Genomic DNA, 10114 nt, shown 5'->3' with positions numbered 1-10114 from the left:
TATTAAAGTGGGTGTGTATGAGTGTTGTTGTTGAGAGTTTTTTGTGGCTTGCTATGGATTTTGAAAATGGACATTTGTTGCTTCTAAATTTTGAACCCTTAGTTCATACTTTTTATGAACTAATTAATATATTTGAATGTTAAAACTGTATATATATATATATATATATATATATATATATATATATATATATATTCAAGGAAATATGTAGTACTCATTATCTATCCATGAATTTTCTAGCTAGAGGAAGTCATATATGCCTAGTGTAATGGTCTTGGGGTAAAGTCTAATGAGGTATTGTCTGTTTTGGTCCATCGGGCTCACAGGTTTGTTCTATAAAAGGCACCTAACATAGTTGGAGCCTAAATCATCCTTATAATCCCAAGACCTCTCTAATACATATCCAATGTGGGACCATTGTAGGCTCTCTCATTTGATATTTGATGTTCTCATTAGAGTGACTTACACCTTTGTGTAGGATTCGCCCACATGATAGTACCCTCAGGGTGGCTTTAATACCAAATCTAATGATCTTAAGCTTAACTTCAGTGAGGTGTTGTCCGCTTTGCCTCATTGGCTTCGCAGGTTGTCCTATAAAAGGCGCTTCACATAACTGGAGCTCAAACCATCCTCTTAAACCCAAGTTCTTTCTAGTACACATACGATATAGGATTGTGATAGGTTCTTCCGTCCGATCTCTGATGTTTTTATCAAAGTGACTTACACTTCTATGTAGGATCCTCCTATATGATAGTACTATCAAGGTGGCTTACACTTGTTATGGTCCCATATCAGATGTGTACTAGAAAGACCTCTTGGGCTTATAAGGATGGTTTGGACTCCAACTTTGTGAGGCACTTTTTATAGGACAAATTCGTGACTTTAATGGGCCAAAGTAGATGATACCTCATTGGAGTTGAGCTCAAGACTGTAACATTTAGTTTTAAAGCCATCCTAGGGGTACTATCATATAGGTGGAGCCTACGAAGAGGTGTAAGCCACTCGGATGAGAATGTTAGAGATCGAACGAGAGAGCTTGTCATGGTTCTATATCAGATGTGTACTAGGGAGATCTTGGGCTTATAAATAGGGTTTGGACTCTAACTATATGAGGCACCTTTTATAGGACAAATTCGTGAGGTTAGTAGGCCAAAGTAGACAATACCTTACCGAAGTTACGCCCAAAACCGTTACACCTAGCTATATAGAAGAAAAAGTAGGTAGCTACCTCTTTGTAGTCTCTTTCTCTATCTTAATGATGTTTGTGAACCATTCAAAGAAAAAAAAAAAAGTAGTTAGGTTAAGCAGCAACTAGTAGGCTCAGGTTTTGCAGAAATGCATTTTTAGGATGATTTTAATTCTAACATAACTATTTGGAAAGTGTGGATCAGCCACCTGCCTTTTCAATTTACCTATTCTATATTTTTTTCCCTAGTGAAATTGAAATATGGACATGAAATCATGGGTTACTTATTAATGAGTCACAATGGACCTAATAATTTCTAAATGAAATATACATAAATTAATATACAACACTGAATAAGCCAACTATGTAGTAAGTTAATCAGAAGTAGTTGCGAGAACCTAGATAATTTCTCCTCAAAATATTATTTATATATATACACTACAGATATATGTGCATCATTACAAACATGAGTACTTAATGTCATTTGCTATAATAATTTTCAATTTACTAGGTTTATATAGATGTAATATGCTATGGTAATTAATTGTGATCTATATAAGCAGATCATGCTAATCTTTAATAGAACAACTAATTGATTAATTAACTAGTTGATCAATGCTTGTAATCAAACATGACAAAGAAATTGCAACTGAAATTAATTAATGGGTAACCATTAATTATACTGTTAAAAAATATATTATTTTTATTTATTTATTGTGACTTTTATCACAGCTGTTGAATCGTCTCTAAATCCAACGGTTGTGTAGTGTCATATATATGTTTGTAAGTCATGGAAAAATAAAGGGATTGCTTGTTATTTTGTGCAAAAAGAGCTAGAGAGGGGTTCTCTCTAGGAAGAACTTTTCTTCAACGGGTTGAGTGGTGAAGGGGTGTATAGGGGATCTGAGATCGGGGAGAGATTGATTAGATCTTGTATTGCCATCATTTCATAGTGGATTTTTCTCTAGGTGCATGCTCCATGGACATAGACCGAACCACGTTAAATCTCTCGTCTCCATTTTTCTGTGAATGTTCTTTACGTGATTTATTTTATTGATCGGAAGATTAAAATCGTTGTGTGTCAATAAGTGGTATCAAAGCATGGTTTCGATTGGGTGCAGATCTGATAGATCAGATCAAATCAAAAGAAATTTTTTTGATCTAAAGTTTTTCTGCGGGAGTACTCAAGATCAGAGCGGTTCATTTAGATCGGATTGAGGTACGCAAAGATTCAGATCAAGTGTTGGAAAATTATTCCGAAAATTTTCAATTGGAGGAGGATCATTTTTCAATTGAAGGTGTGAAAAAAAATTCAGAAGAAAAAAAAATATTCGTGGATGAAGAACATGATGAGTAGTGCTAGAATTGGGTGACAGACTCGGATTCTAAATTGGGTCAGAGCGTGGGTCGAGGCGCGGATCCTCCTTATGGAGCACTAACGTCACGCTGGCACAGAAGCTGATGCAGGCGTCATTGCTGAAGTCATCCTGAAAGGTACTGACGTCAGAGGAGAGAAAAAAAAAGGGAAAAAAAAAGATTTTTTTTAATGGCAAGTACTTCGATGACAAAGTTTGATGTGAAGCCTTTTAATGGGAAAAATACTTTCAGTCTGTGGCAGAGCACTGTGAAGGATGTATTGGTCCAATAGGGACTTATTAAGGCACTGTATGGGAAAGACAAGAAGCCAGAGACCATGTTAGATGATCAGTGGGAGGAGTTGGAAATGAAAGCGGTAAGTACCATTTGCTTAAGTTTAGCTACAAAAATTAAATACAGTGTATTGAATGAAACATCACCAGCTGAGTTTTGGAAAAAAATGGAGAATATTTATATATCTAAGTCCCTAGTTAATAGACTGTATTTGAAGAAACAGTTGTGTCAGTTGAGGATGACTGAGGGCACATAAGTCAGAGACCACCTCAATTATTTCAATAAGATAATCATGCAGTTGCTGAGTATGGAGCTAAAAATTGAGGAGGAAGATAAAGTACTGATTCTGTTGTATTCGCTTAAGAGTTCACTTGATACTTTGAAAACAACACTACTGCTTGGTAAGGAGACTCTTACACTTGATGAGGTGACTACTGCCAATCTGGAGAGTGAGAATTTTTACCAACCAGATCATCATGGACATGGAGAAGGGTTGGTGGCTAAGGGTGAGTCTAGCCAATAGTAGGGCAGGAGTTCTAGTAAGGGTAATTGGAATTAAGGGAAACCTCGATCCAAGTCCAGGAGTAAGAGTGGGAACTAGAGGAATGATTGTTTTTATTATGGGAAAGAAGGGCATATGAAGAAGAACTGTCTAAGGAGGAAAAAAGAGTTAGAGGAAAAGAACAGGAAGAAGACTGAGTAGGCTACTATAGTGTAGAGCAGTTCATCAGTTTTTGATGGGGATCTTTTGGCTGTTACTATAGGTTCCAATTACTTAGACGATACCTGGACTTTGGATTCAGCGTGCTCATATCATATGTGTACATACAGGGACTGGTTTGACTCCTATGAACCAATCTCTGGAGGGACGGTGTTGATGGGTAATGATGCTTCCTATGATATTCTTGGTATTGGAACGGTCAAAATCAAGATGTTTGATGGTGTGGTTAGAACCATTATGGATGTGAGGCATGTTCCAGATCTAAAAAAGAATCTGATTTCCTTGGGCTCTTTGGATAGTAATGGTTTCTCTTTTTCATCTAGGGATGGTGTACATAAAGTGGCTAGAGGTTTACTTGTAGTAATGAAGGGTCATCTAAGGAACAATTTGTACACTCTGGTGGGTAGCACAATGACAGGTGGAGCTGCAGCTAGTACCTCTTCAGATACAAATACAAATGATACTACTCTGTGGCATATGAGGTTGCGTCACATGAGTGAGCGTGGTTTGTAGGAGCAGCACAGGCAGAACTTACTAGGAGGTAATTCTTGTTGTAAGTGTAAGTTCTGTAAATACTGTTTGTTTGGTAAACAGTGCATGGTGAGTTTCAGAATAGGAAAGCATATGAGCAAGGAGGTGCTGGAGTACATTCATTCAGATCTATGGGGTCCAGTACAAGTACAGTCTCACAGTGGTGCTATTTATTTTATCTCATTTATTGATGACTTTTCCAAGAAAGTCTGGGTGTATTTTCTAAAGCATATGAGTGGGGTATTCAGTAAGTTCAGGGAAGGGAATGCTCAGGTAGAGAAGCAAATAGGGAAACAGATAAAGTTTCTGAGATCTGACAATGGACTGGAGTACAAAAACAACTAGTTCATTGACTTCTGAAAGGAAGAGGGGATCACTAGGCACTATATAGTTCCACATGGGCCATAGTAGAGCGGGGTGACTGAAAGGATGAACAAAACATTACTAGAGAGGGCAAGGTGTATGAGGATTTAGGCTAATTTGCCTAAGTCATTCTGGGTAGAAGCAGTGAGTATGGCATGCTACCTAGTAAACAGGTCTCCTTTTGCAACTATTAACGCAAAGGTTCCTGAGGAGGTATGGACACATAAGCTAGTAGATTACTTTGTGTTGAGAATATTTGGTTGTCCATCGTATGTGCATGTGCAGGAACATGACAGATCAAAGTTGGACTCTAAGTCCAAACCGTGCATATTTCTTAGTTTCCAAGAAGGAGTGAAGGAATATCGGTTGTGGGACCCTATAGCACGGAAGGTGGTCATTAGCAGGGATGTGGTCTTTTTTAAGGAAGCCATATTGAAGGAGAATGCTGATAAGAAGGTGGAGTCTGATTCAGCGGGAGTACCTATTCAGGTGGAGCTAGATAGTATTCAGAATTCATGTATGGGTAATACTCAGACTACTGTTGTTGATTCTATCACACAGGATAAAATGAGACAGGCTACAACTCCTTAGGAAATTCCTTAAACAGTTGATTGACATGAGCCTACAAGGCTAGCCATTGGCAGAGAAAGGAGGAATGTTAAGCTTACGACTAGGTATGGGTTTGAGGACTTAGTTGTTGCATATGATCTGATTACTAGTAGTGGAGATCTTTTTGATTTTCAAGAAACAGTTCATAGTTCTAAACGAAATAGTTGGCTTGGAGCCATGGTTGACGAGATGGAGTCTCTTCATAAGAATGGCACTTGGGTGTTGGTTCAGAAGCCCTAAGACAGAAAGTTTTGGTTGTAAGTGGGCTTTCAGAAAGAAAGAACCTACTTCAGAATCAGAAGGGATAAAATATAAGGCCAGGTTAGTAGCAAAAGGATACAAACAGGAAGAAGGCGTAGATTATAATTAAATCTTTTTCTCTTATTGTTAAGCATGCTTCTATTATATCCTTGTTAGCACTGGTTGTCATGCATGATTTAGATCTGGAATAGATGGATATAAAGACAACTTTCCTTCATGATGAGTTGGAGGAATATATCTTTATGGAGTAGCTGAAGAGGTTTGTGGAACAGGGTAAAGAGCACATGGTATGTAAGTTGAATAAGTCTCTTTATGGTTTAAAGTAATCCCCTAGGCAATGGCATAAGAGGTTTGATTCTTATATGTTGAGGATTGGGTATGTTAGAAGAAGTTATGATAGTTGTGTTTACTTTAGATTACTTAACAGTGGTGTATATGTTATCCTTATGCTCTATGTGGATGACATGTTGATTGCCTCTAAGAGTACTGATGGGTTAAATGTGTTGAAAGCCAGGTTACAGGACGAGTTCGAAATGAAGGATCTTGGTGCAACTAAAAGGATCCTTGGCATGGAAATTAGGAGGGACAGACAATAGAAGAAGTTGTGGCTGTCACAGGGTAAGTATATTGAGAAGGTGTTGGAAAGGTTTAACATGAATAAGGCTAAACCGATAAGTACACCTCTAGCTGCTCATTTTCAGTTGTCTGCTAAACTGTGTCCTTCTATTGATGAGGATAAGTTGGGTATGGCTAGTGTGTCTTATGCCAGTGCAGTTGGGAGTCTGATGTATGTTATGGTATGTAGTAGACCAAAATTGTCATATGCAGTTAGTTTGGTAAGCAAATATATGGCTAATCTAGGTAGAATGCATTGGAATGAGGTGAAATGGATTTTCAAATATTTGCGTGGCACTTTTGATTATGTTATCTTGTTTGAAAGTACTAATGATTGTAATGTTTAGGGTCATATGGACTCTGATTATGTAGGTGATTTGGATAAAAGGAGGTCTACTTATGGCTTCATTTTTACCATGGCTGGTGGTTCCATTAGTTGAAAGGCTATGTTGCAACCTACTACAACTTTTCTACTGCAGAAGTTGAATACATAGCTTTGGCAAAGGTACGTAAGGAGACTTTGTGGTTAACTGGAGTGATTTAGGAACTTGGTGTTATGCAAGATAAGTTACACGTATTCTATAATAGTCAGAGTGTGATCCACTTGGCAAGGAATCAGGTCACCCACTCAAGCACAAAACATATTGACATGTGGTACCATGTAGTTAGAGGTTGGGTTGAACGTGGTAAGTTCCAGTTATTGAAGATCCACATAGATTGAAATGCCGCAGATATGCTTATGAAGCTTGTTACATTGGCTAAGTTCAAGCACCGTCTAGACTTAGTTAACGTAGTCACTTGTTGATTGTTGGCAAAGCATCCTAGAGCTCAGGGATGTAATGTTGTTCTTGGCCATGATTAAAAGCTAAGGTGGAGATTGTTAAAAAATATGTTTATTTTCATTTATTTATTGTGGTTTTTATCACAGCCGTTGGATTGTCTCTAAATTCAATGGTTGTGTGGTGTCATATATATGTTTGTAAGCTATGGAAAAATAAAGGGATTGTTTATCATTTTGTGCAAAGAAAGCTAGAGAAGAGTTCTCTCTAAGAAGAACTTTTCTTCAGCGGGTTGACTGGTGAAGGGGTGTATAGGGGATTTGGGTTCGGGGAGAGACTGATCATATCTTGTACTGCCATCGTTTCATAGTGGATTTTTCTCCAAGTGCACGCTCCATGGATGTAGGCAACCTTGCTGAACCACGTAAAATCTCTCATCTCCATTTTTCTATGAATGTTCTTTGTGTGATTTATTTTTTTGATCGAAAGATTAAAATTGCCGCGTGTCAACATATACAATTGCCATTGTCTTTTTTTGTTTAAGTTGATTTCTTTCATGCTTTTCCATTCTTCAATGAGTACACTTCGTTATTACCGATCAATTAATTAAGCATCTTTAAATTAGCAAACACTTTTAATTATTGACAAATGTTACCCAATTAATAACCAGTTTGATATAATTGTATACATATATTAAGTAATTCTCCACTTTTATTTTTTGATGTAGTTTATTAAAATTATTCTCTATGTTAGCTATTGATATTTTTAAATAAATAGAGATAAAGTGAAGACATGTTAGACTGAGCATGGGGTATCGCTTGGAGAGGCGCACTTTAGCCTATTGAAGGAATGACCGAGCGTGGGGTATCGCTTGGAGAGGGGGCTCCACCTTAAAGGAGGGATTCTAAAAAGGTTTGTTCCGCCCAAAAAGGAACGTATAGTGGAATCCTTAGGTGGTATTGGCCTAAGGCGAGGACATAGGCTGGGTATAAGCCGAACCTCGTAAAAACTCTCGTCTCACTCTCTTCCTTACTCTCATTTAATTTCCTGTTTATATTTATTGCATGGTTGGATTTTAATTTTGGATCATATATACTACGTGGATTGGAAATTAAATAAACCAAGGTTTAATTCTATTTTGGGATTGCAGAAACTGAAAGGGAGTACGTTGGTTCATTAACATAAATTGCGGAAACCTTAAAGGGAGTACGTTGATTGATTAACACCCAAAACTAATTAACTGAAAGTTTATTTAAAGTCTTAGTTTTTGGAAGATTGTTGAATGTTTGAGTTGTGTTACATTGAGAAAACAAGTCCATAAATACAGGGCCTATTACTAGCAAGCATTCATTCTCAAACTCAACTTTGAATTGCTTAAGTGCTGAAACTTGGAAGCATTGTTGAGATTGTGCTATTGTGAATCTTATCTTGGTTACTTTGATTGAATTGGTTTGTCATGTAATTGTTGAAAGAATTATTGACTAATCCATAAAGCATTCAAAGTAAGCATACTCATTTATTAAGGTTAATAACTAATTTAATCTTTTGTTGTACTTATTATTGTTAATAAATTTTACATGTGTAATTATTAAAAACTAAAGAGGATTGAAAAAGAGTTTAATAAAATGGATTTAAAGAAAATTTTAAAATCCCAATTCACCCACTCTCTTGGGAATACACCTTACTTTTCAATTGATATCAGAGCCAAGGTGTAGCAAATCTTTACCTAAAAGCTACACAAAGATCTTTATGACTCACCTAGGTGTAGCTCCCTTTGCTGAGAGTCAATCCTCATATAGACCTCCTCTCTTTTGCGGTGTCAACTATACTTTTTGGAAACAATGAATGAGGATATATCTTCAAGCCATGGATTGGAAAGGCTTGGAAAGTTGCCACACATGGTGACTTAATTCCTACAAAACTGGTAGATGGAAAAAAAGTTCCTAAGAAAGAAAAAGAGATAAACGACAATGACCATAAGATGTTACAAGTAAATTCAAGTGCTATGAATGCTTTATATTGTGCTCTTGGTGTAAATGAATTCAATAGGGTCATGAAATGCAAAACGACAAAGGAAGTATGGGATAAACTTGAGGTAACCTATGAGGATATCGTTGATGCTAGAGACAATAGAATTGATATGTTGACTAGTGAATACGAAGTCTTTTGGATGAATCAAGATGAATCCATCATAAACATGTATACTAGGTTTACGTATGTCATAAACTTCTTAAACGCTTTAGGGAAAAAATTACTCAACTTATGAAATGATTCGAAAAATTCTTAGAGGACTTCCACCAATTTGGGAACCTAAGGCTACTGAAATAACTGAAGGAAAAAAATTTGAAAAAGACCTCCTTAAATGAATTAATAGGTTCTTTACTCACTTATGAGATGACAATAAACGAAAGAAGTGGAAAATCTAAAAACAAGGAATCCATTGCATTTAAAGCCTCAGGTGAAAGCTCTAGTAATGAAGATGAAGAAGTGATGGATGTAAATGATGTAGCCCTCATAACAAAAAGACATGCAAAAATTCTTATAAAGATGAATAAATTTACAAGAAAAATTTGAAACTCAAAATCATATGAGGATGAAGAAGAAGAAATTAGTAAGAAGAAAACAAAGGCTGAACTTCCAACATGTTATAATTGTAAGAAAGTTGGACACCTAAAATCAGATTGTCCACAACTTAAAAAAGATTCTAAAAAGAAAAAGAAAAAGGCAATGAAGGCCACAACATGGGATAATATTAGTACAAGTAGTTCAAATAATGAATCAAGTGACCAAGAGGTTGCTTGCTTTATGGCATGGGACGATGATGAGGAACAAAGCTCCTCATCCAAATCATTTAATGATTATAGTGATGATTCATCTAATGAATCCAACGATCAGAGTATGCCATCTTATGAAGAACTATAAAGTGAATTATTCAAAGCTCATAAGATTTTAGTTAAAGTAACTAAACATTATACTTCATTGAAAAATAAGAATGAAGCTGTGATAAAAGAATTAGAATCTAAAAATCTTGCTGAAAGATAAAAGGATCTAAAAATCAAGAGATTAGAAAGCAAGAATGAAAAGATGATAAAAGAATTAGAAGATACAAGATCCCAAACATACATCCTTTGATAATGAGAAAGATTAATATATTTTTAAACTAGAGAACAAAATTAGCAAGATGTCTCAAGACCAAGTACCTGACAGAAAAGAGTAAGAATACACAAGACTTAGAAATATGTGATCTTAAAAGAAAAATTGAGAACCAAGCCAAAATTATCTATAATTTTACTAGAGGGAATGAGAACTTTGATAAAATGATTGGTGCACAAAGAATGTCCTTAGATAAAGAAGGCATAAGATTCAATGAAGTTGAAAATATAAGGAAAAAGAATCTTT

This window comes from Malania oleifera, chromosome 2 (assembly GCF_029873635.1).
Source record: "Malania oleifera isolate guangnan ecotype guangnan chromosome 2, ASM2987363v1, whole genome shotgun sequence".
NCBI classification, from domain to species: Eukaryota; Viridiplantae; Streptophyta; class Magnoliopsida; order Santalales; family Ximeniaceae; genus Malania; species Malania oleifera.
Note: the sequence above shows the minus strand (reverse complement) of the source record.